General features: G+C 45.8%; 1 protein-coding gene across 2 annotated transcripts in view; it reads right to left on the bottom strand.

Annotated features, from left to right (window-relative positions):
- RASSF5 (Ras association domain family member 5) overlaps positions 1–27931 on the bottom strand; it is a 268852-nt gene that overhangs the window by 191722 nt on the left and 49199 nt on the right. Inside the window, exon 1 of one of the 2 annotated variants that reach the window (XM_069238586.1) lies at positions 322–585. The exons of the other annotated variant lie outside the window; for it this stretch is intronic. The gene's annotated coding sequence lies outside the window, so the exon portion shown is untranslated. Of the gene's footprint in view, positions 1–321; positions 586–27931 lie in introns of those variants that run through there. 2 annotated transcript variants of the gene reach the window in all.

The raw sequence follows: 27931 nt of genomic DNA, 5'->3' as shown, positions 1-27931 counted from the left end.
TAATATATAGTTCAGTTTGCAAAATCTGATTACATTCACAAAAAATAATTGTGCAATTAGTAGCAATCTTCTTTTCAAATGGAATTGTAGTATCTCAGGCCCTTAATATCTTGCGCTTAACAACGTTCTGCAATTGAAATGGCAAATCCCCCCAGGGGAGGCTTCTGCCCCTGTGTCTTATATTGCTGAAAACCACCTATGTGACTGGGGCCCAGTAACCACATGACTTTTCTCCAACCAGTCCTCATCTAAATACAAATACAATGTTCCCTACCCTGAGGTACCAGGTGACTCCCACTGTTTAGTCTCCAATTTTCTTACCTGTATGTGTGCGCGAGCTACGGCTAGCTGCGAAGAATGAGGGACCCGCTGGACCTCCGCCCACGGAGAGAGTCCTATGCCTTCTGCTCAATGTAGATTCTGTTCCTGCACAGTCGGAAGGCGCACTCGCTGCGGGCACGCTTTCAGAGACTACGCCACCTCTGCTTTGAGAACTAATAGCGTTTCAAGCTCATTGGTCACCCAAGCATGTGGAGGTATGTGGCAGGCACGGCTGCAGAGCACAATGCGCAGAGACAAAAGCCCTCCAGAAAAAGGTCTGGGCGAATTTGTTCTGTTCTGAGAACCACCCACATCCAGTATGAGTCATCAATAATTATAAGGCTGTAAATAGCTCTTTTCAGGCAAACCAAATCAAAGAGAGAGCAAGCTAGCAATCAAAGTATTGGCAAATGTGCCCTATACATGAGCGCACACATTCACAAACACATGCTATCTCTGTAAAGTTCTCATTTGTGTATATATTAATAAGTACATATAATATCTTTGCACTAGATATACTATGTTGAGAAATAAAATATATCAATCTGTGAACCCCACGACAAAAACATGTTTAAAAAAAAATGTGCAGCAGTACCTGTCTCTCCAAGAACCCCTCCACTATCCCTGGGCAGGGGACACTTCTTTTTTCAGGATTCAGACTTCAGTGCCAGGAAACCTACAATTGGCATTGTACAAACAACCTGGATTCCTGGATCATCCAATAGTCTGTGGGTCTTGGTTTGTGAATGAAGAAAATGTTCACTCACCTAATTGGGCTTGGTGATATTTTATATTTCAGTCTTCGAACACCCTACAAATCTAGGCCCTCGAACTGTCCGCAAATCAATGCTGAAAACCTACATATCATTTAACTCTTCCGAGTCCAGCAGATGCGCCAACAGCAAATTAATAATTACACACCAAACCAAAAAACATCCTATTCTGTGTAAAGGTCTAATGTTGACTTTTGTGTAACAAACATAATTCCAGGAACACAACATTTTTTATGCTTTAAGTTTCCCCTCCTGAGGCAGATCTGCAGGAAACGTGACATGGTGATACTTGCTAGTTGTGCTAATTACTAAACTTTGTACACATTTGTCACACTGCATCAAAGTTATTAATACAAATGTTTTTCAATGGAAAGTGGCCTTAGCCATACCTGCACTGTTAATATTACCAATCAAGCAATAGAGAAAGTATACATAGCTTGGAACCATGCAATATGGTACTATATTGTCATCAGAGGTTTCTGGCACCATGATAAACCATCAGGCAGAAGGCAGCAAGGTTAATGTGACCTGAACTCAGAATATTACCATTCTACACGTTTCTCCTTGTATAGCTATTACATGTTAAATTTCGATGCAGGTAGTGCAAAAACTGCTTTTTTCAAGCAAATAAATGTTGTTTTTTAAGCAAGTTAAATACTGGCCTGTTTAGCTGCCTTCAGTAAATGGAAGGGACGCGCCTTTCATTATTAAGTTAACAAGCCGAGGTTCTGAGATTTACGAAGCTACTGCCTGCAAAGTTCAAACAATACTGAGCCCTGATTTAGTTATTTTGTTTCTCCTTACAGCGCTAACAAAACTCCCAACAAGTGTGTTTTGCATGTTGGTGTCAGCATGTTTTCCTTAGGGGATTTAAATAAACAAAAGGAAGGAAACGACATGAATATTACAGGCAGAAAGATCAGGCAGCAGTCATGTATATATATACCTGATGGTTCAAGATTTAAGGAGCAGTTTCCATGAAGATGCGGCTGAGTTTACAAGCAGGGCGGTGCAGACTTCCCATGTGGAATTATTTTCTGAACAGTTATAAGAGGGATAGGGTTCCATTGCTTGGATTTCCCAGGTGCAGGAATATTGGATCCGATTTTCCAATCTGGAATGTCCAGCCAGTAATATTGCTTCGCTGACAGGGCTGCACTCCACACCACTTTCGTTGCCCCTGTCTGGCCCTCAGCCAGTCCTCGGGTGCAGCATGTAATGCTCCCCCCGACAGGCAAAATGCTCCTCTATCCCGCACCCTCCTTAGCACTGTCTACATTGAAGCATGTTGCACACCACAGAATTGGGATTTCCATATGAAATACTAGCTGGAAAACTGGTTTGCCACAGTTGTTCCCCATTCAGTGGGGTTGAACTTATTCCTGCAGAAATTCCAGCACCTATTGGTAACTCTGGCCGCTAGGATCTCCTCATGGAACGCTGCATTGCACTTAATTGAGCACTTAGTGGTCTACTTCCTTCAGAAATGGTAAATTTAAGTGCCATATGTTTTGGGCTGTCCATATGTAGCGCCTTGTGTGTGATATAGGCAGTCTAGTAAGTGCAGTATGTCTCTAGTAGTATCCAGTTCTGTGAGGCCAGAACTGATTTAATGTGGTTGACTTTCCTACTTCTTGGGAAGAGTTTGGCAACTTTATCAAGCACTTCTTTTAGGTGTGCAAAGCAGGCATTAGGAAAGCCGGAGAATAGAGCACTGCCGTGTTTGATTCTTAATATAACTTGACCGTGATAGTCCCCAAGTTCTTTAAGTCAGATTTGGGAGAAGATATCTATGGGTTTGAATGAATCTTAGATCCTGGTGGGTGTTATTTTCTGTTGAATAGGTCTGTTGCAATGTTGCCTAGGGTCCATGACCTTAGAGTACTTATTAATCAAAGGCAGGATCACAGCCAACACCTATTTTGCTCGAAAGAGATTGCCTGTAGCTTCTTCATGGCTGTAAAAAAAAGACAAGTGGCAGTCGGGAAAGGGAATGGAACGAGAGAAAAAAAAAAAAAAAAGCTGTTTCATACCCACATAAATTATACCTTTTGGTAAAACTTGACTATAGAGTTGGTGGTACTTCGAGCCACAAACAATCAATAGGTATATGGTGTAGTCACTACCTGGACTGAGAAATCCTTATATTATAGTAATGTGCCAGGTTGTCTGTCCTGTTAAACACACCCTCAACTGAAAATATTAGTTTATTCATATGCAAACGCTTGAAATGATTTCGCAGACGGTGCCTATACATAGTTCACTAGCAATGGCCCGCAAGGAAAAATAAACTGACACAACAAGAACTGGTAAGCCACTGAAGATGTGTTTAACATCTGTAGTGTTGGAATTCTGTGAAATGTTTCCCCGAGAGTCACCAGGCCTGCATCCAACTATTTCAACCAGACCTACTGAACATTCTTAAAATACTTCAGAAAATTGTGATCATGGCGCCAAAGTGATTTCACAACTTTTAACTGTGCGCATAACGACCTTTACGCAAACTCAATGGTGAAATTAGGTTGACATTCTCCAGAGACAATGGGACTGGATTTTTTTTTCCCAGTTCTAGTCCTACGCATGCTTTTTGCACTGTGTCAGGCTTGGAGAAGAACCTTGCACTACTGCTGAGGACTTTACACCACAGGCCATATTACAGAATGTGGCGCATATATCTTGTTTGCACCGGAACCACCTTTCAAAAGGTGCGCCCGGTGCAAACAATGCTGTATTATATTGAATGCGCTGCCCCCAGGGCAGCGGCAAACTCGTGCTGCCCTGGGGCAGCGCATTCAAGTGGAAAACGCAGCGACTGCGTTAAAGCCACTCAGTGTTTTACTGTGCAGGCAGCAACCTGTCTGCACTTCTAAGGGGGGTTAGAGATCCCCTTGCAGGCGGGTGCAGCGAGTGACTGCACCCGCCTGCAAGGAGATGTATGAGGGGGCCATTGGACCCACTTTCCCCCTACAGAGGGCTGCCATCAGGGGGCCTCCTGACAGCTTCTTTGCCTCTGCGACTGTAAGACAGCGGAGATGCAAAGGAATTCCCTCATTTGCATGGGGCCACACCCCCATGCAAATGAGGGAACACCCTCTGGTGCTTGCACTGGCGTTATATTTGCGCCAGCACTATCTCTATTACAGAAAGGGCCGCACAAGCGCCTGCGGTCCTTGCTGTAATACCAAAGTGCCCTGTGGGTGCGCAAAGAGAGTGCACGTGCCGTTGCACCCCTGGGGCGATTTCCATAATACAGCTCCAGTTCTCTCTATATAGCGTCTTTCACAATTGGTCTAGTACAGTCGTGCTCTGAAGCAACTATCAAAGTGCACTAAATGTGCTAAACAACTAACCACTAGATGCACACTAAATTAAGGAGGGCAATCCAGGAAGCTAACAGAAAAACCTCAGCCAGAGCCAAGCCAGTGGTCTGTCTTGCCCCGAAAAATCAAACGCGAGCCACGCCATGGTAAGATCTGTCATGCAAATCACACAGACATATCCTGCAAAATATTGTAAAGACTATTCAAACTAAAAAAGGTATTTCTTCTGCGTTTGTATTTCGCTTTAATACAATAAATTATCTGACTGCATTGAGTGACATTCAAGAATATCTCAGTGACGCTGCAGATAGTGACCCACGAAAGGCAATGTTGTTCTTATATGCGAGAAAAACAAAAAAGTGATAGATGGAATGTCTGAATTCATCTCAGACATTGGTAATTACAGTATTTTTGCCCTTATACCACCTCAGGCAGAAAACACTCATATGCAAATCAGCCTTGGTCCTGCTAAACCAGGAGCAATCCAGATGAATTGGTAGGTCAGGACCCACCTGAACGAGAACTCAAACAACCTTAAACTGGTTTTGCCCTACTGAGGCCTGTAACACAGCAAATATGGGACATAAGTCTTGGCATACCTGCCACACTAAGAGCATCACACTGAGCAAAACAAAACGATTTACAGGTGGAATGCTTGAATTAAACTTGCACAATGCTAATTACTAAGAGCTACATCCCATTCCATTATTTTAGCCCCCCTATGCGACCTCAGAGAGGAACCAGCCATAGGTAAACCAAGCTTGGTCCTCCTATAGTAGTGACAGTCCAGCCCAACCAGCCAGACTAGGCCCTTCTGACCAGGACCACAAGCAACTTCAGGCAGGGTTGGTCCTAGTTAGGCCTCACCAGTGAGGTATAGCTTCTGTACTGTGGTACAGTGCACACTGGACCCACATTTGAGCATGTCTCCTGCACTTATGGTATTGTACTGAGAAAAAGCAAAAAGTGATGGGTGGAATGCTTGAATTAATCTCAGCCACTGGTGAAGTATGTGAAGCAACATTTTTGCCTGCTAAACCCTATAGGAGTGATGTTTTTGTGTAGTCCACACTCTGAACTGAATTAGGTAAAGGTGCTCTCAGGACGGTCAATATTGCAATTCACATTTGAAGCAGTAAAGACAGTAGACATCCAGGCAGAAGATAGACAGTGACTGTTAGCATCTGTGGCCAATGTAACATCACACTGTAGTTCACTATTGCACCTCTGGCGTAATACTCATTGTTAATGTACCAATGCTTAGTATCTTGAGACCATGAGATTCCCTGATGCCCCTGTGCTGTCAGTGTCTGGTTCCTCTTGTATAATGACAGGTGGGTTGTAACAGGCTGCGAGTGTCTGATGGGCTGGGAATTAGCTACACAGCAGGGCCTCTGAAGGGATTGACCCCCTTTAACCAACATCCACGTTCCCCCTTCATTTCAGTGCCTGCATGCCTGCAACAAGAAGATAAACATCAGCGATACAGCACCTCAACTGACCCATGAGTGGGTACCGGCAGCCGAAGGTGTTAATGCAGGGATGTTTCCCAATGCCAACTCTAGTGGGCAGTGTAGTATCAGACATGCTCTGTAGTGCTGGGCAAGAGGGCTAGTTAGTAATCTTGTGCAAGTGTTAACTCCTTTGTCTGCCCTGACAATTATCACTGCCGAGCACAAATTTTGATTACTCGAAATCCACAGGACTGATATCATACCTGTTAATGTTTTACTTCATTTCTGACAATTACATAATTCTGGGTAACTGCAGAGTTCACCTAAAATGAAGCTTTGAAAATGAGTCTGCGTTTTCATTTCCTGTTCCATAAGTCTCCGAGCATGCCGATGTACTTAAATGATTAAAATATAAAGAGTGCCTAAATGAACTGCTGTTCTCCATACGATGAGCATTCGCTTCATAAAATGTAAGTAAAACAAAAATACTTAGTGCAATCACTATTAGTTTACTATTGCACAAAAGAGCACCAAACTCTCTAATTTCTAACTATGTGAATGCATGATCAAAACCTTCTTCACTAAAGCATTTTCTAGTGAACAATAAAAAACACTTATTGAGATGCTTCTAAGATCTTCTCCAAAAGGGAATTCTTTAGGAGGCACCTGGACACCGAGCCTGCCACTTACCAGTGGCCTCCACTTCCCGCTTGTTCCAGCCTGATCCAGTGACAGTGCTGCTGCCTGGGTTTTTCCGTCCCTGTTTTCCTACTCACTGTTCTTCCTGCCAACAGACCCCTTAAAGCATTCCGCAGAGCAACCATGTAGCGGACGCGTGCAGCGGTGTGCCAAACGCAAACTGAAGGCAAGCTTGGTTGCCATTTGCGCCTGTACCGCACCCAGCGCCATGACCCCTGGTCCTCCTGCCTCCCCCCCCCCACAAGATACACCATTGCTGAGCTCTACACCCTCGACCCTGGAGGCTGCAACAAACACTGCCACCATGCTGACCCATGCTCCACTGTAGGACCTTTCGTCTACACCCACCACCACTTCACCTGCCACAGCACACACCCCAGCCCACTGACCAGCCCAACCCTAAACACATTGCAGACACCAACCGGACAAAAACACCATCTTGCATAGGCCCTTTTCAACATACGCTCACTTTGAAAACACACCACCAAGATTTGGGACGCCATCTCCACCGTCACGCCCAAAGTCCTCTTCCTCACTGAGACCTGGCTCAACCCCACTTCTGTGCCCGACATTACCACTGCAATACCTGAAGGATACAACATCTCCCACTGCGACTGCATCAACAAGCCTGATGGAGGGATCATCACCATACACAAGAAAGTCATCCAATGCACCACCAGGAATGTCAACATCACCCCAACCATGGAACACCTCAACTTCTGACTCTAAAAGACAGCAAAACCACCATTAGGGGCACCCTTGCCTACCAGCCTTCTGTCCCCCTCGTCATAGACTACAACAACTAAATTTTCCTCTGCAACCTCAACTTCGACGACCACAATGCCATCAACACTACCAATCTCCACAACAGCATGAATAAGATCAGACTCACCCAACTCAACCACGACTCCACGCACATCACTGACCACCCGCTAGACCCCATCTTCACCTCCAGTTACTTCATTAGGTACAGCCACACCAAGGAACTCCCCTGGACTGTGTCCACTTCAACATCACCAGCTCATGGGCCTCTGTCCCCAGTCTGCCCTATGCCCAAACCGCAGCTGGAGCAAAGCCTCAAAGAACACGTGGATCAATGCCTTCAACATCACCCAGCCATTCTCCTCCAACAACCTAGACCAGACCATCAGAAACATAAACAATTGGATCACCAACTGCACCAACAGCCACAGAAGGTCCACCAGAAGGCTAGCTGCTACACGGAAGACCTCAGAACCACTAAATGACACTGTAAACAACTGGAAAGGAGATGGCGCACCAGCAAGGACTCTACCAACAAGATCACCTTTAAGACAGCCTTCAACCTCTACCACAAATACAGTTGAGAGAATTGAAGAAAAAGGCCTTAGCTTCACGAATCAAATCAAGCTCCAATAACGGCAAATAACTCTTTAATACCCAAGAATTCTCAAAGAATTCTCCAACCCCTCAGCTGCAACAAACAACATTACCCCCTCACAGGAACCATGCACCAACCTTGTACACTTCTTCCACAAGAAGATCACCAACATCTGCAGAAACTTCAAACCCCAGCCCAGGCCCACCGACTTCTTCAAGAAACACAATGATCCTGCTACCACCACAGACATCCGACTAACTGAATAGAGCCAGCTCACCCCACAAGACGCCGCTACCATCATGAACTTGGTCCACTCACCACATCTTCACCCTAGGCAAAGACAGAATCAGTCATATACTCACCAACTCGTCTAACACCTCAATTGTCATGGACACCTTCCCTGAGAACTAGAAACATGCAGAATTCAACGCCCTACTAAAAAAAACATTGCCAACTCCCTATGAAAAAAAGCATCGACAGACCCCAGCAAACTACCGACTGATCTTGCTGCTCCCATTCTCGGCTGAAGTCTTAGAAAAAGCCATCAAATGACAACTCTCCTCACATCTGGAAATAAGCCTCCTACTCGGCTCCTCTGAATCCAGATTCTGCAGCAACCACAGCACAGAGACATCCCTCATGGCAGCTACGAAGGACATCCGAGCCCTACTCGGACAAGGAGGACTGCGGCTCTGATCCTTCTAAACCTCTTGGCAGCCTTCAATACGGTCTCACACCACACACTCTTCAAAAGGCTGCACAACATCGGCATCCAAGGAGCTGCCCTCAGATGGATCCCCTCTTTCCTCACCAGGGGAATGTAAAATGTCTGCCTTCCCCCTTCACCTCTGAATCCAAAGAAATAATTTGGGGAGTACCCCAAGGATCCTCGCTCAGCCCCACTCTCTTCAACACTGATATGACACCTCTGCCCAACATCGCCAAAACCCATGGACTCAACAACATATCCTATGCCAATAAAACACAACTCATCCTCTCCGAAGACACCACCAACGCCGAGACTTACTTCCTCAACTGCATGACAGACATCGCCGACTGGATGAAGGTCGCTCCTTCTCCTACCTAGCAGTGAAGACAAGGAATGAGCTACCCTTTCATCTATAGACCTCCCCATCTTTTCCAGAGTTCTGAAAGTCCCTGAAGACCTATCTATTTGGCTAATCATGCTAGTGCCTGGATTCCCTCGTGAGTGACAAGAAGCACTCTACAAATTTACTGATTGATTGATTTATTCACCTCTCTGTTATTATAATTTGCATTAAAACATTGCATCCCAACACACCCACCCCTCCTCCCACCGTGAGAAAGAATATATAACATGTAACCTAGTAATATGGTACAGTGTTCCCGTTGAGGAAGTCTAACCATGACAAACCACAAGGCTGAAGGCTGAGTGGTTTGTAGCTGTCACTAGAACCTCAAGATTGCAATGCAGGACAATAGTACATGTTTCACGTTGCATAGTTTTATTACCTGTTTATTTTGGGGTAGTTAGCCTGAAAAATGTGCTTTCTTTAAAGCAGACCTAACAATGGGCACTGTTTAAAATTAGAATGTTTAGCTATACTTTCACAATAATTGGTCAGAATAGAGAATGATGAGGGACAGGGCATTAAAGAAATTCTGTGACAGCAGCATTCACCGCATGAATATGAATTTACCAGATTTGCCACATAATTTGTCACATAATTTGCAGATTTCACAAAGAAATGTTATTGCTGCCTCAAATGGATCATAAATCTGCCAGTAAATGTGATGCATAATTTAAATAACCTTGCCATTTAATAGTTGTGGTTTTGATAATATTAAAGCTATGCAGACCTATATAGGAGATGTCGTTATGATGATAAAAGACATATTTTTGCAGAGAACTGTGAACTATTTCCCATAGATCAACATTCCCTGCGAAATATGGGTTGTTATGCCACTGCATTTTTAAAATACAAGCAACCAAAATCAATCTATCTATCGCATAGCATAGCATTAATAGTAAACCATTCATCACGTACGCGGGTGACAGAAGAATGCAGAGAAAAATATACTGGCGTTAGCAATTTATTGGCACACAGATCATGGCAAACCATGTCACTAATTGTGAATTACTTTCTATTCTGTTTACTAAATAATAGACAGCCACGTAGAATACCACGGTATTAAACTCATTGTGTTCCTATTTGTCTTTTTAACCAGTGTACATCAAAGCAAACATAAAACCAAGACATAATCACTTGTATTGTTATATCATCATATATTCACAGAAAAAACTTTGCAGTATGTAAGTACGCTGTAAAAACATTCCACATAAAAGCATATTTTGAAATGATATCAGGGTTCCGACTTATTGCGTAAATCACAGCTATTTGTCAGCTATGGTATTTAGTCATTCCCTGTGGGTTCTTAATGCATGTGGGCATTTTTTCCTTCCCTAGTACCTGGCAATAGGGCATGGCTTTTAGCTAGACCTTGAACCCAATACCAGGCCCCTTTGGGTATTGGGCAGAGGGCGTGGCTCCTTGATGTGTCGTGCTTGCAGCCGCCCCATCCTAGTACTCATTGTGCAATGACTTTGACCATGCCAAGTGAGATCTGTGCACAGATTCTTTGCCACCACCGATGCCAAGTACCCTTCTCCAACAACCACTGGGCAGATATTTAGCTGAGCCCGGTGCGAACTAGATTCCGGACATGGCCAGTCACACAGCCAGTGGAGCCCACAGACAGCAGTCTTCATCCATGGTTTATACACTCTCGGCTCAGGGCATGGCCCTTGGCCGATGGGGCAGGGGTGCATCAACAACCTCACCTTCCCAGCAGGTGCTGGGAATTCTCACTTTTCAGGGGGAATTATAAAATCATGATTATCCTATATCATCAGTGATTTTTTAATAAGTCAAAATTTGCTGCTAAGTTCATTCTCAACCTGAGAAGACCTGAGGCCGTATCATGCTACCGTTTTCTGTGCTGTGCCAGCGCAGAAGTTGTCAGTGCGCTTCTTTTTGGTGTCTTGAGTGCACACAATAACTTGAAAAATCTCCGGGTTAATGCATGTTTTCCAGACAGCAAAGCTCAGAAACACAGAGAGGCAATTCTTGCCCTCTGTTTCTAAGCTCCGTTTTCAGCAGAAACATGCATTAACTCGGAGATATTCCTAGTTAATGTATGCGCTCAAGATGCCGAAAAGAAATGCACAGTCCAATTCTGCACTGGAGGAACACAGAAAACAGCGTGTACTCCCTTTTATTTCTGGTTCAATTTTGTGTCACATAACATGAGCTTGTAGAATGTCCAAAGGCCAGCTGGCCAGTGCTGAACTTACAATGACCGCAATGTTTCAAGAAATTAAGACATCATGAGGGTAACAACTTGCTGCTTCGCTTGCGATTTTGATTGCATAAGTTTATAACCATGTATAGCCAAGTATGCAGAGCTGATAAATGATTAGAAGAATATTAAGAAATATGTTCTGCTGGGTTATTCCCTGATTGGTTGTGTATTTTTAATGGTTTGGTTTGAAGGTATTAAAGTCCATCAGGATACTACCCCTGATTCCATGAAATCAGCCTCAAAGTTTCTCAGTTGGATTCCTATCCAACAAAGGGATTGATTTTAAAATGTTCTCCTTTGTCCACACATGACTTTTTCCATACAAGGCTGCAAGGCAATGGTCCTCTTAAAATTCTTCAATCCTGGTCCACCACAAGATGGGTAGGCCGAATTTCCAATACCGTTTTAGTTAGTTGCAATCGAGACACAAACTGTTTGGGAAATGGTCTCTCCTCTACCAAGGAGCCTACCTCTAGAATTCACTTCCTTTGCCTCTTCGACTTGACCCATAACTCAACAAATTCCAGAAAGACACACTTTTCACTGTAAGAGTTGGTCCAGAATTGTTGTAATGTTTTATGTCTGAGTTGTTGTCCTTTCCTGTTTCTTACATTTCCACCCTGTGTTTAACAGATGTTCTTCAGCACTCTTCGCTTGCCCCAATAATTCACAAAAACAACAAATGTAATACAAATAAATATAATAAAAGGAGAGGAACACATGCTACCTTCAACTGGGAAGGAATGTACAAAGATATACTATTACGGGTTCAATGACCAAAATGCCAGTCATCACCACCTTCTGCACAGCTGCTAAAAAGCTAATCTCACGGCTGCAAGAGTAGAACTAGGAAGGGTCACGAAACATACACCATGCCCATCCACCCTACAGATGACTAACACCCAGAGATCAACATGAAGAACAGAAGCAGAAATGATATTTAGTTAGTGCAGCAATCTCAGTTGATGATGAGATGGCCTACCTCATTTACACACATCAACAACCAAATTAAGCTTAGTGCTAAGAAGGAAGCCTAAAGAGTGAGGAGTGGGGACCAAAGTAAGATGAATATCTAGGGTTGCAGGAGAAGAAAGTCGATACTGAGCCAAAAGAGTACTAAAAGGATAACAAAGGAAGAGGAACTCTGTCTTAGATAGACTACATTTTTAGAGGGTACAGACCTTTGTCCCTCTATGCCGCTACAGCCAAATTGGCTACTGCTGGAGGGAGATGATGTCTCCAATCTCCTGGTTCCCAGTGGGTGCACATAAATATTAAATAATATAATGTGGGAGAACTCGAGTCTGAAGAACCACATAGGTCATAGACCCATACCAAGGGCTCAACTCTTCACAGCTTGTGATGTATCTGTCAAAAAGGACGAGAGTCTCTCCGGCACCGACCCCTAGAGTCCAGCCCTCTGCCAAGATAAATAAGATGCCCTCATGGCTGGGAGGGGTGAATCTTCTAGCATTTTACCTGCTTTCAGCCCTCCCATCCATGAGGACCTCTTATTTATACATGCAGAGACGATTGTGTGGGGAGGAGAGGGGTCACAGCAATGCCGATTTGTGTTCCTCAGGGCACTTACCTGGCAAGGGCAAACTTATAATGAGACAAATGTCCCCAAGATCTTCAGGATCAAATAAAGGCCTCTTTAGTAAGGGAAATCTTGTCTTCATTTGGAATGTCCAGGAAGAAGCCAGAAGAGAAGGGTGAATTAAACAGAAGTGATAAGAACTGCGCTACGGCCTACCATGTAGAGTTCAAAGGGACTCTGTTGTGAGTATGTATACTCAAAAAAATCGGTGTGTTTCATGAAAAGTAGCAGTACAGCTAACATATATTCAGACACCAAGGGAACAGTATCCCAGAGCGGTTGCATATTTCTACACAGGTATGCATTGACCATTGTGGTTGTAATCCGCACTTTAGATGCATTTTAATGTTCTATCAGGGACAAAATGTGGTGGGTGGGTGTAGGTTAAACAAGAGTTGTCCCTAGTGTGGGCAGGGAGCCTGACGTGACAAAAAACCCTAGCTCAGTCGGAGACACCAACTTTTCTGTAAATCTGAAATCTTGAAATTTGACTGATGTCCCCAGCACCTGCCAAACATTTAGATGGACAGATCGCCAGAATCTAATCGCTTGGCAATCAACAAATGTAGGAAGCCTCAAGGGGCACTCTCTTAATGCCACTGAAAGGATGAAAGTCCAAAGTGTTCTATTTCAGCTGTACCAGCCTGAGACTTTTTGCTACCCTTCTGAGTTCCCTCTGTGATTTTTTCATTAGATGGTCTCTGAAAAAACATCACCCAGAAGCCAATGCTACAGTAATAATAGGCAGAGTTGCTCTTCCTTTTATTTTCCTAGGGAGTAACCCACTGGTGAGCAGAGTGGCATTCTTTTCCATGTTCCTCATTGGGAGACTTCACTCTTGGATCTCATTGGCCCGAGGCACGGGTGCGGAGTCCTTTCATAGCAGGATTACCACTCCTCTGCGTGTCACATTGTTGTGGCAGTAGTTGCCCTTGTTCCTTCTGGGCTCAGGCACAGCCCGTTGATTCATACAATGTCAATGTCATTTTAAGGGGTTTTGGGCCCAGGGCAAAACATATGTTTAGGGCCCCTGTTCGAGACAATACTGAAATTTATTGTGCATTTTCTGCTAATTTAAACATCAATAATCCTAAACTACACTCAACTAAACATAAAACTTTCAGAAACTCGGTCAGGCAAAAATAATATAAGTATGCCTTGCCCGGGACTATAGGAATCCTAAGGATGTCACTGGGCAGAGAGAAACAGAGTAAAAGATACAGGCAGGCGGAGGGGGGGGGGGGGGGGGGAATTATATAGCGAATTTAATATAGTAGATGGACGTCAAATAGACTGTTCAGTTTTCTTGTGGGGCTCTTGGAAGGCAGGGGCCCTGGGCACTTGCCCACTTTGCCTATGCCTTAACCCGTCTCTGGATTCACACTGCAATGCCGCCACAGCCTGCTCCCTCAAGGAGCTTTTGTCCAACTGTATGACTTCTGTGATACTTTGTTATCCTAAAGCGCTTCAGTGCACACTGGTTTGTCATGGTTCCAGGCCGGAGAATATCAGTGAATCAGGTTTTACCCTTGATTCATTTCTGGAAATATTTTCAAATGAAGCTCTCCAGCTCATTAGAGATTGGCTCTTGTCCAACTCCCTCAGAAGATAAGCATTTCCGGGACCCGGGGCCGATCACAGTAGGAAGCAATTGACCTTTACTTGCCTTGCAATAGTGGCAGACTTATCTTTGCATCAATGAAAGAATAATGTGTTTCTCCCTCCCTCGGCCTCAGAACCCTCCCCCAGTTACTGCTGTGTTTGACATTGGTCGGGGATGACCTGCTCCCTGTGAGGTGGAAAGGTGTCTGGAGTCCGAATCCTGGACTTTGAGACTTTTTGAGGTCATGAGTAGCTCCACGTTCCTTTTCCTCTAGCGCCCTAAAGCCACTGGTGGACATAAAAGGGGGCCAAACTGGCCACGGCCCCCATGGCTTGCTTTGTTTTTTCCAAGGTGCCCCTTGCCTGGCTCCCCCTTTGACATCAGGAATATATATATATATATATATATATATATATATATATATATATATATATATATATAGAGAGAGAGAGAGAGAGAGAGAGATAATGGTATATATACACACGGATTTAACATTTGAAATATAAGCATTTAATTTGGTAAAGCTGCCACACAAGTTCCTACAGAGGCATAGGAAGACTGGTTTTACAAATGAACTGTGTGGATTTCATAGTCCAATTCTTCACGATTTAAGCTGCTAGACTTGCTTGAATGGGATCTTGGTAAGGGTTAACATCTGGGACACTGCACAGACAGCCTGAGACTGCGCTGGGTTAGGCTGCGCATCTTGCTGATTTCTCTCCCAGCTGAAAGGAAGCTGTGGGTGCGGTCCAGGAGATCCTTAGTGGGTAGAAAAGTGAATGGAGCTTCTCCTGTGGAGTGGCTATCAATAGTGAAGCAGTGGGACCAGAACCCAGCTGTGGTAGGGACCCAATGTGCCCAAACTGTAGCTGTCATTTACAATCTAACCAGTGGATGGAAACAATATCTTTTACTTTCCCCACAGACATGCAATGAAGCAAAGACATCAGACAGCTAAGATAAAGCCATTGTTGGCTTAAATAAATTGGATGCCTCTTGTGTGAATCTGGTCAGGTGGAATGTACGATAAAATATGTTTTTTTTTTTTTTAATCAATTTGAACAAAACAAGAATGCAAGGGGTTACGTTTGTGCAGTAAGAAAAATTATATGGAGTAGGGCTTGTGACTTAAGAGAATTGTTTCACGTCACTTTAACCTTTTGATTTTTTTAGTGAATTTCTATTTTTTATTTTTTACGTAAAGTAATATGTTCATTGTCATGCGAAGCTTGGGGTTGGGCCGGGGCCTGGCCACCTCACAAGGCTGGCAATGACATCCAACAATATGTGGAGAGCCAGGCAGACCTACTGACTTTGTTAAAGAGTCAGAACACCAAAATATAATAAGCAGCAGCGTGTCGACTTTATCAAGGAGTTGGCACATAAAAATATTTAAGGCAAAAAGTCACCAATAACTATAATCAAATGTATATTTTTCTATGTTCATACATTGCAATGTTTAATACTAGTGACAGTCACAAAATATTTTCGATAACACATTTACAAACAAAAATTACATTTTGAGACTTCTTAAAACATTCTCCAGCCATAGAACCAACCACAAGGGTTCTCTGCAATCAATGACCCAGAAGACTTACAATGTTTTTTTATGATGCTGGGGTGCTGCTACTCTCCCTGCAGCAGTCTACCACATTAAACAAATGCTTGGTGGTGCTCCTGGATTCAAATTAAATAGAATAAAAGGCCCTTGTAGTGCACTATGGGGCTCTCTTCTTGCATTGAGCAGTGAATCATAATTAGTGGCTCCTGACTCTCATTTATTAGTCTGATTTTTATTTAATTCTTTTCACACTTTATATTAACTTTGTGATCAGGGGCGAGACCCAATCCATCGTGATCCTTAATGGCATTATTTACTGTGGGTGCCCAACCCTTTTTGAAATGTTGGGAGCCACAGGGAAGCCCTAAGGCCCCCACAGCACCCACTAGGTAGTTATAGTTAGGACCACGTTTCCGTAGGAAATGTATTTTTTGGTTTGCTAACAACGTTGGTGCCATTTGACAAATATTCACAAAACTTTCCCAAAAAAAGTTCATGCACCTCAGCCTGTTCCCGGAAAGTTTTGGGATGATCCGTTTACCAGGGGTTGAGAGAAATCGGGGTCAAAAAGCAATTTTCCAATGCAATATCCATACAGATTTCTGAACAGAGCTACATCCCAAATGGCAGAAAATAATTACACCAAATTTGGCAGAAAGCTACATTTTCACCATGAAAGTGTGCTTTTTTGTGATTTGGTGTAATTCTGTTTAGTAGAAATCACAAATCAAAATGTATGTATATCTGGGCTGTTGAGCTGTAATTCAAAAATAATAATCCTTCTAGTTGTCTGAGGGGGCTTTTTCAGGGCGAACTCTCTGATTGGCTGGACGCAACATGAATAGAAATGTTCTGGCAGCCATTACAAGACTTGGGGACTTAGGGGGTCATTACGACCCTGGCGGAAGGCGGAGAAGCGGCGGTAAGACCGCCAACAGGCTGGCGGTCTCCCTTCATGGAATTATGACCATGGCGGTTACCGCCATGGTCATCCGCCGGTTCTCCGTTCCGCCCGCTGGGTTGGAGACCTGGGTCTCCAGCCCGGCGGCCGTCACAATACCGCCGGCGGTATTTTGACCCGGCTTACCGCCGTGGATTTCCAGCGGTTTGAACTGCCGTGAAATCCATGGCGGTAAGCACTATCAGTGCCAGGGAATCTCTTCCCTGACACTGATAGGGGTCTCCTCCACCCCCCACCCCCACCCCACCTCCCTCCCCTACCCCCCCACCACCCCTGCTAACCCCCAAAGGTGGCCGGGCCCCACTCCCGACCCCCAACATCACTTCACCCATACCCACACGACACGCATGCAGGCACCACCTACATACTTACACGCACACCGACATACATGCCAACATCCACACACACAGTCAGACACGCACACCCACATTCAAACATACACGCACGCAACCATACAGACATACCCACAGACATACACGCAGTCATTCCCCTACACACAACACCCACGCAAACATACACCCACTCACACAACCCATCTACATACACACACGCACACCCCCATGCACCCACACAACACACAACACCCCCCACCCACCTCCCCTCACGGACGATCGACTTACCTGATCCGATTATCCTCCGGGAGGGGACGGGAGCCAGGGGGGCAGCTCCGCCGACACCACACCGCCAACAGAACACCGCCACAGCGAATCACAGGACGTGATTCGCTGGGAGTTGTTCTGTTGGCGTGGCGGTGGAGGTGGAGAAACCTCCACTTCCCCGCCGCCCGCCATTATGGCTGTTGGCGGCTCTCTAGTCGTAAAGGGACGGAGAGCTGCCAACGGTCATAATAGGCCGAGCGGCAGACCGCCTGCACTGGCGGTCTTCCGCACGGCGGTCCCTCGGCGGTCTTTAAAAAAGACCGCCGAGGTCAAAATTACCCCCTAAGTCCCTTGTCCTGAAAAAGTTTAACACAAAGGATTAAACTAACAAAACCACTGACATTTGCCAGTTACAGCTATCTCTGTAATTATAAATCGTGGCCTATAGGAACTATAACTTGTACCCTTGATTGGGGGAACTTGTAAGCAACAAAACAGTAACTACCCCAAAGTCCTGTGCACATGGAGTAGTGGACAGAAATCCAAACTAAGGGGGTCATTATGACCCTGGCGGAAGGCGGAGAAGCGGCGGTAAGACCACCAACAGGCTGGCGGTCTCCCTTCATGGAATTATGACCATGGCGGTTACCGCCATGGTCATCCGCCGGTTCTCCGTTCCGCCCGGCGGCCGTCACTATACCGCCGGCGGTATTTGGATCCGGCTTACCGCCGTGGATTTCCAGCGGTTTGACCCGCCATGAAATCCATGGCGGTAAGCACTATCAGTGCCAGGGAATCCCTTCCCTGGCACTGATAGGGGTCTCCCCCACCCACTACCCCCACCCGACTGCCTCCCCTACCCCCCCACCACCCCTGCCACCCCCCCAAAGGTGGCAGGGCCCCCTCCCCACCCGACCCCCAACATCACTTCACCCATACCCACACGACACGCAGGCACCACCTACATACTTACACGCACAAACACTGACATACATGCCAACATCCACACACACAGTCAGACACGCACACCCACATTCAAACATACACATCCATACAGACATACCCACAGACATACACGCACTCATTCCCATACACACAACACCTCCGCAAGCATACACGCACTCACCCCCCCTTCACATACACACACGCACACCCCCATGCACCCACACAACACCCAACACCCCCCTCCACTGACTGACGATCGACTTACCTGGTCCGACGATCCTCCGGGAGGGGACAGGAGCCATGGGGGAAGCTCCACCGACACCACACCGCCAACAGAACACCGCCAAGGCGAATCACAGGACGTGATTCGCTGGGCGGTGTTCTGTTGGCGTGGCGGTGGAGCAACCTCCACTTCCCCTCCTCCCACCAGTATCGCTGTTGGCGGCTCTCCATCCGTAAAAGGACAGAGAGCTGCCAACTGTCATAATAGGCAGAGCGGAAAACTGCCACCACTGGCGGTCTTCCGCATGGCGGTCCCTACATTAATTTTCAGAGAAATGCAGCTGGCTGGACATTTATCTTGGTTAATTGTAATAACTCTTATGTTCTATTGTATCTGAGCCCAAGACCCTAGCTAGCTCCTACAAAAGTGATATTCTGTGGCAGGCATGGTGGCTCGGAACGTATGGGGTGATGCAAGCTGTACAGCAGAAAACCAGTAAGGTGGGCTGCAGCTGCTCGTACTGGGTTTAAAGGCTCTACTTCACACTTGAAGCAAAGCATTATTCATGAAAGAAAAGAGCAAGACTGCACATATCCTCTCTTTAATTCCAGTCTATGACTGTGTATGTCCTGGGGTGCAAAAGACCCTTTGTTGGCGCACCAAGAACTGCCTTCCAGTTGCTTATCATTAGTTGACTTTATTGTCACGCTCATTTGCTTGCTTTTTATTTAGTGGCTTTCCTTGTTACAACTTGTACATCTTGAGTCTCTCTCTGCCCTAGAGCATAGCCTCTTTACTATCTCTCAGAATGAAAGGCTTCTATCCTTCCACTGCTCACTATTAGGGAACTATTTTTTAGGTCTTGCCAACCAGGCGAAGCAAGCTGTCTGGTTGTGAATGAGCTACTGCCTGCTTACAGCCAACCCACTGCATACCATGGGTTGATCTTATTGCCCCTCTCATTTGCTTGCTTTTTTATTCAACGGTTGACGGTGTTCGGGACCTAGACACGGCAACACAGGATTTAGGCCGGGACCCTGACCTTACCTGGAAGAAACATATGCTACAATTGCTTGAATTTATGAATATGACAGATTCTACTAAGCAGTGACAAAGCTCCTGGTTTTCAAGTATGTAAGGGACGAAACACGTGTTGCTGTCTCTATCAAATCCTGAAATGAAGGATGAATGAATACTACAACTATGACCACGTTTTTTTGATCTTGAACTTCTGAAATAACTAACTTTCTTCCATACGCATCATCCAGGACCGAGTCTAACTTCTAATTTTGGGTGGCTTCAAATACTCTTTCGCAGTATAAGGGACAAGTGGCCCAAACCTCACTTGGTGATCCACCGTTTGTTTTTAAAGATGGGCAACGTGTGACAGTAGGGGTGTGTTGGACCTTTGGAACATCTTGGATATGTAAATAACAAAAATGGCATCTGCATACTGTTTTAGGCGCACACATCTACACATTAATACACATGCAAGTGCCTCCAGAATGACGCAGCCACTATGGCCACATTACTGCTTCTTTAATTTCTTTTGCTTTTATGTTTTCTTTTTACCATGCTAAACAGTATTTTGCTGATGCTATACAACATTGCCCAATTAGTAGAGGGTGTCTAAAGGCCTGGAGATAAGTAAGTTATCTAAGGACTTAGAGTGAAAGCAGAAGGTAAGCAGAGGTACTTTGGGACATCTCGGGGCTACTGGGGGGAATCTGGGGTCAAGATGGAGTGATCTTTGGGCCTTGATCTAAGAGCCTGTAGCAGTGTTTCCGAGGCTCTAGAGAATTAAAAGTCAGTGATGACAGTTTAGGGTCAAGTGAGGGCCACCGCAGGGAATTTGAGGGACCGCAAAGGGGTTCTGAGTGACATGTAAGGTCACTTTAGGCTAACTCAGGGTCTCTTGGGTTCTCTGAGGACTAGTAGTGGATAGGATATGGTGGACTAATAGTATCTGTAGAAAAGCTCAGGCCCAGTAGAAGGAGTTTACAAACCAAGCTCAAGTGAAATGGTTTGAAAACTGTCTGAGGGTTGCTTGAGGGTGAGTGAGAGATATCTAAGGGTTTCTGATAGTTGAATGTTTGTTCCTAGGGACAGCCTGAAGGGTCTTACATGTGTCTCATGACTGGCAAAGGACCTTCAAAAGTGACTGAAGACCAGATTCTGATTGTTCAAAGGTCTATTCAGCCCTGATGATGGTTTGTGAGGACTGGCTGAGCTAATATGAGGATCGCATAGGACCCTAAAGCTCCAGCTGATGATCTGTGATTGTAAGCGGAGGGTCCTCTGAACATCAAGCATTAAGGTCCTAGCACAGGTCATTGCTGTCACAGCAGGCCTTAGCCTCATGCTGCTACCCGTTCTGTATCTGTTCTATCTGTGAGGGGAATATTTTATTGCTGCTGCCTTTGATGTGCCTGATTTATCTCTGGAAAGCAGTACAAGAAGGAGCGATCTCGAAAACACATGTAGTCTCATGTATTTCTGAATGAAAAAGAATAATGTAGTGCCCTAAATGTGAGCAGTGAAAGGATACAAGTCAGCCAATCAAAAGGATGGTAACAAAGCCACGTTCCAAGGGAGGGACAAATACAAGAAGAGGAAGGTAAGCTATGGAATAAGAAGCGAGTGATAATACCATGGCAAGCAATGGGTGCACGGCTGCTACCTCTTCTGTCCTTGCCCTGCTTTTGAGGCGCAGTCTGTGCAGCTGCGCCTCATGTTCTACTTGTTCTTGGTTGCACTGCTCCTAGATGTGCCTGGCTGCTCGGTGTGAGTGAGTGACACTTGCACTGCTGCTGCCTGTGCTGCATACATCGCTTGAAACACTTTACATTTGATGCTCAGAGGCTAGGGGACTTGCACCACATAAAATCATGTTTGTTCAGCTATGATTTATCCCCAAACACTTCTTAACGTCTAAAGTGTTACACCATCAGTGTTTAACATTCATCATTAAACATTTTAGCAATAAATGGCAACCTGGGGGTGCGGAAGGGGGGAAAATACTTGTTTTTGTTACTCCAAGGGGGCTTGGCATAGAAATGCTTGAAGGCCACTGCCCTGCAGGAAGGTTTGTCTGCTCCTTGACAGACACCACTGGAGAGGGGAGGAGAGGAAGGACCTCTTGGCTAAACCTTACATGCAGCAGCACATGGGTCCTTGGGGCAGTGTGGAGAAACGGCGTATCAAACACTGGCAATGGCCAGTGCTCTCCGCCTGCCCAGCAGCTGCAGAAAAGGACTCACACCCAGGTTTCTTGCCAGTGGCGGCTGGCACTGAATGGGGGTGGAAGGGAGAGACAGGGCAAGATGGGATGGGGGGAAAAGGGAGGTTAAAAAAATAACAATAATAAAAAATAAACAAACACCTTCAAGGGGAGACGCATTTGTCTCCCCTACGTCATCGTCCTCTTCCTGTACCCGGGAGCCCACAGGTTCCAAGCCAATCACAACGCTGCTGTCACCAGCATGACAGCAATGTCGTGATTGGCCTTCGTCGCCACTCAGACTGGGGGTGGGAGCCTGTGCATGTTCTCCACTCGGCACTAAAATACAGCCGAGTGGAGAACACGCAAAGTGCGCATTTCTGTTTGGCCGCCCCAACAGAGCTGATGAAACAGACATGCGCACACTCTAGTGCGGAGCCCTCCTCCAGCCCAGCCCAGCCCGCCCCTTACTCTCAGGAAAAATAAAATGATAACTTATTATTATTATTATTTTATTTTTCCTTTTCTAAAATCTAATCTGCCTTAGTGGAGGAGCCGCCCCAAAAAATCCTTGCCCTTTCAGAAGCGCTGGATGGTCCTGCGCCTCTCCCTGCCTCCAGTGTTATCCAGGCCTCGCCTTTTCACCAGACTCAGCAAACCCCGCTCATCTGTTCTCGTTTGGGCCTGATGACAAGCAATTTAAAAGCGCGAAATCGTTCATTACAAAAAGTGATTAGCAATAGAGAAAACTCCGCCATTAATCACTTCACGGCGTTCCAGGTGACAACCCTGATCGGGAATTTTTACGCTCTAGCGCACGCCAATAAGTTTATCTTTCAAAGCAAAGCTCAGTGACATTCAATTTGAACAACATCAGGAACTCTGAGTCAGCTCGGCATGTTAATGTGCATGATGCAGAGGCCTGCAGGTCCCAGGTTTGATTCCTAGCAAGCCTGAGATAGTCTTTCATCTTCCAAAGGTCGATAAAATGAAAACCACTACTAAAGGTTATGGCAACATGCGTTACCTACAGTGTTTTGAAATGCCAAAATACAAGGCGGCAAACGCTACATGTCCTGTTACAGTGGTTTGCACAGCGCCATATTTCAATCAAATGGCCTCACAGCACTGTCAGAGTTTGAATCATTTACAGTAGGGTCTCAAGGATTCCTCCCAGACCAGCGTCTGTGTTCTGGTAGAGTTGGATCAGAGATAGAGTAAGTGGCTTTATACGTATTCTGTGTAGAGGTGGGCGAGCCAAAGGTGAGGCTTGGCTCTAAGAGCCATAACACGATCCGAGCCCGCAGCATATCTGGTTTGTAAATTGCCACGTTAAAAACGCTTCAGACTGCTAAAAGTGGATTTCCTATGTAGAGGTGTTGCACTTTCATATATGAGAATGTATCATTGCGTTCAGTGACGTCTATGAGAAGTCAGTTTCGAAATGAGAACTTAGAAACATCTGTGCCCGCCCCCCTGGCAAGGATGCCATTAGTGATCTAGAAGCAATTCAGTGTTTCTAAGTACCCTACATGTCACATTACAGACAGAGTGACATTAAAGTCTATTTAAACATTCATGAGAGTTTTTGTACACCACTCATCCTAAACAAGGGTACTGTAAAGGGAGCTCAAATGAGACAATAAGGGAAAAGGAGGCACAGTGAAATAACTGGATAGCCTAGGATCACACAATTTGGTCAAACGGGGAAGCCTGGGTTAAATACAGCTTTCCTGTATTCCCATTGTGCAATTCATTCACTAAATAAAGGAGATGGGGGCTTAGTGACTGAGATAAGCTTGTGGGCAACAGAAGTTACATGCCCCATTTGAACATTGGAATGTTGGGAGCCCCATTGAAAACAATTGAGTGCTCCAGGCTTCTAATGCCCGAGAGAAGCCCGGAGATCCAACATCCAAAGTTTTCGTTTGAACAAAGACCTCACGGAGCCAGAGGGGATCACAATCCTCTTGGGCTCTGATAGGCCTCTGTTTTATTTATTAGAACATTCTGCCTTCTAGTGGCAGAATGTTCTAATCGCCTTATAGCCCTCCGTGGCTGGGCTATACCAGCATTGAAGTCCCGCTCCCTTCTTAAAGGCCCTCGGCTTCGGCACAGGCCTTTAACGCTGGGTCGGACGTTTAACAGCTGCTACAACGGGCTATAAGGCTATGTAAAGGTTCGGCTCATTATTGGCCCAAAGTTCCAAACCCGTCATGAGCTGAGCCAGAACAGAACAAAAGGAAAGTGATCTAGCTCCAACTTGGCTGGAGCCCTCCTAGAGCCCTTGGTGGCTCGCCCACCTCTAATTTTGTGTCTATATTTGTAAAGTCTAAATATTTTGGTTATTACGTGTTTGCATGGCACTCTTTACAGCCTTGTAATTCGTCAAGGAAGGCCTGACATCAGTTCCATTACTCTGTGGGGAGCAGGGACCAAGCATGGATTGATTCAATTTAATTAGTACCCGTCATGATCAAGGTACTATTTTGTTCTTTTTTACTTCTCGTGCCCTGCAAACAAGCTTGTGACTGGCAAAAATATGCCAAGCAGGAAGAACAAAATTGCTAAATTTTAATTTTTTATAGCTAAATTGCTTTTATTTTGCCAAGTCGTCTTTTCTCACTTTCTACTCAGGTTTTCTTTTGTTTTTACTTGCGAGTGCTCTTCTCAAAAGATGATGATTAACTTGTTCAAAGTATTGAAAAGCAACATTATTTCTTTCTTATGTATAATTTCTGAAAATATGCTTTAACACATAACCGTGCAGGACACCTCAATCCACCACACTCCAATCTGACACACTTTACTCCACACCAATCCACCCTACTCCAATCCGAAGCACTCACCCAATCCAATCCACCCCACCCCCCCACCCCAATCTTCCCAACCCACCCCAATCTAATCTGCCCCACTCCAATCCAAAAGAATCTGCCCCAGTCAATCCAAAACAATCTGTCCCACTCAATCCAAAACAACCTGCCCCACTCAATCCAAAACAATCTGCCCTACTCAATCCAAAACAATCTGCCCCACTCCAATCTGCCCCAGTCCAAAACATTCTGCCCCACTACAATCTGCTGCACTCCAAAAGAAAACAAACTGCTCCACTGCAATCCAAAATAATCTGCCCCACTCAATCCAAAATAATCTGCCCCATTTCAGTCCACCTCACTCCAATCTGCCCCACTGTAATCCAAGACAATCTGCCCCACTCCACCCCACTCCAATCTGCCCACTTTAATCCAAAACAATCTGCCCTACTCAAATCCACCCACTCCCATCTGCCCCCACTTCAATCCAAAGCACTCTGTCCCACTCAAATCCGCCCCACTCCAATCTGCCCCACTCCAATCCAAAACAATCCACCCCACTCCAATCCACCTCACCCCAATCAAATCCACCCCACTCCATCCAAATTCACCCCATGCCATCCACCCCACTCCCATCCAATCCAACCCACACCAACCCAATCCTACCCACCCACTCTAATCCACCGTAATACAATCTGCCGCATTCCAAAACAATCTGCCCCACACAGTCTACCCCACTCCAATCCAAACAAAACAATCTGCTCCACTCCAGTCTGCCCCACTCCAATCCAAAACAATCTGCCCCACACAGTCTACCCCACTCCAATCCAAACAAAACAATCTGATCCACTCCAGTCTGCCCCATTCCAATCCAAAACAATCTGCCCCACTCCAATCCAAACCCATCTGCCCCACTCCAGTCTGCACCACTCCAACCCAAACAAAACAATCTGCCCCACTGCAGTCTGCTCCATTCCAATCCAAAACAATTTGCCCCACTCCAATCCAAAACAATCCGCCATGCTCCAATTTGGCCCACAATCCAAAACAATATGACCCACTTCAATCTAAAACAACCTTCCCCACTCCAATCCATTTGAATCTGCCCCACTGTAATCTGTCCCACTTTATTCCAAACAACCTTCCCACGCCAACCTGCCCCACTACAATCCCAAACAACCCACTCCAATCCAAAACAATCCACCCAACTCCAATCCACCTCACCCCAATCCAATCCACCCCACCCCACTCCATCCCACTTCACCTTACTCCAATCCACCACACTACAATGCAATCCACCCCACCCCAATCCAGTCCACTTCACCCCAATATAATCCGCCCCACTCCAATCCAAAATAATCTGCCCCACTCCATTCAAAACAATCTGTCCCACTCAGTCCACAACAATCTGTCCCACTCAGTCCACAACAACCTGCCCCACTCAGTCCACAACAACCTGCCCCACTCCAATTCCAAAACAACCTGCCCCACTCCAATTCCAAAACAACCTGCCCCACTCCAATTCCAAAACAATCTGCCCCACTCCAATTCCAAAACAATCTGCCCCACTCCAATTCCAAAACAATCTGCCCCACTCCAATTCCAAAACAATCTGCCCCACTCCAATTCCAAAACAATCTGCCCCACTCCAATTCCAAAACAATCTGCCCCACTCCAATTCCAAAACAATCTGCCCCACTCCAATTCCAAAACAATCTGCCCCACTCCAATTCCAAAACAATCTGCCCCACTCCAATTCCAAAACAATCTCTCCCACTCCAATTCCAAAACAATCTGTCCCACTCCAGTCCAAAACAATCTGTCCCACTCCAATCCAAAACAATCTGCCCCACTCCAATCCAAAACAATCTGCCCCACTCCAATCTGCCCCAATCTGCCCCACTCCAATCTGCCCCAATCCAAAACATTCTGCCCCACTGCAATCTGCTGCACACCGATGGGAAAACTGCTCCACTTCAATCTAAAATAATCTGCCCCACTCAATCCAAAATAATCTGCCCCACTCCAGTCCACCTCAATCCAATCTGCCCCACTGTAATACAAGACAATCTGCCTCACTCCAGTCCACCTCACTCCAATCTGCCCCACTTTAATCCAAAACAATCTGCCCCACTCAAATCTGCCCCACTCCCATCTGCCCCACTTCAATCCAAAGCACTCTGTCCCACTCAAATCCGCCTGACTCAAATCTGCCCCACTCCAATCCAAAACAATACACCCCACTCCAATCCACTCCATCCCAATTCACCCCACGCCAATCCACACCACTCCCATCCAATCCACCCCATCCATTCCAACCCACACCAACCCAAATCCACCCCACTCCGACCCACCCTCTCTGATCCACCATACTACAATCTGCCTCACTGCCATCTGCCCCACTCCAATCCAAAACAATCTGCCCCACACAGTCTGCCCCACTCCAATCCAAACAAAATAATCTGCTCCACTCCAGTCTGCCCCACTCCAATCCAAAACAATCTTCCCAACACAGTCTGCCCCACTCCAATCCAAACAAAACAATCTGCTCCACTCCAGTCTGCCCCATTCCAACCAAAAACAATTTGCCCCACTCCAATCTGCCCCACTCCAATCCAAACCCATCTGCCCCACTCCAGTCTGCACCACTCCAATCCAAACAAAACAATCTGCCCCACTGCAGTCTGCCCCATTTCGATCCAAAACAATTTCCCCCACTCCAATCCAAAACAATCTGCCCCCCTGCAATCCAAAACAAGCTGCCCCGCTCCAATTGGCCCACTCCAATCCAAAACAATATGACCCACTTCAATCTAAAACAACCTGCCCCACTACAATCCATTTAAATATGCCCCACTATAATCTGCCCCAATTTAATCCAAACAACCTTCCCACTCCAACCTGCCCCACTACAATCCAAAACAATCCACCCAACTCCAATCCAGCTCACCCCAATCCAATCCACCCCACTCCATCGCAATTCACCCCACTCCAATCCACCACATTACAATGCAGTCGACCCCACCCCACCCCAATCACCCTCCCACCAATCTATTCCACCCCAATCAAGCCCTACTCCAACCCACCCTACTCAATCCAACCCATCCTACTCCAATCCACTCCAATCCAGCCCT

This window comes from Pleurodeles waltl, chromosome 6 (genome assembly GCF_031143425.1).
Source record: "Pleurodeles waltl isolate 20211129_DDA chromosome 6, aPleWal1.hap1.20221129, whole genome shotgun sequence".
Classification (NCBI taxonomy): domain Eukaryota; kingdom Metazoa; phylum Chordata; class Amphibia; order Caudata; family Salamandridae; genus Pleurodeles; species Pleurodeles waltl.
Note: the sequence above shows the minus strand (reverse complement) of the source record. Positions and strands in the feature narration are given on the sequence as shown.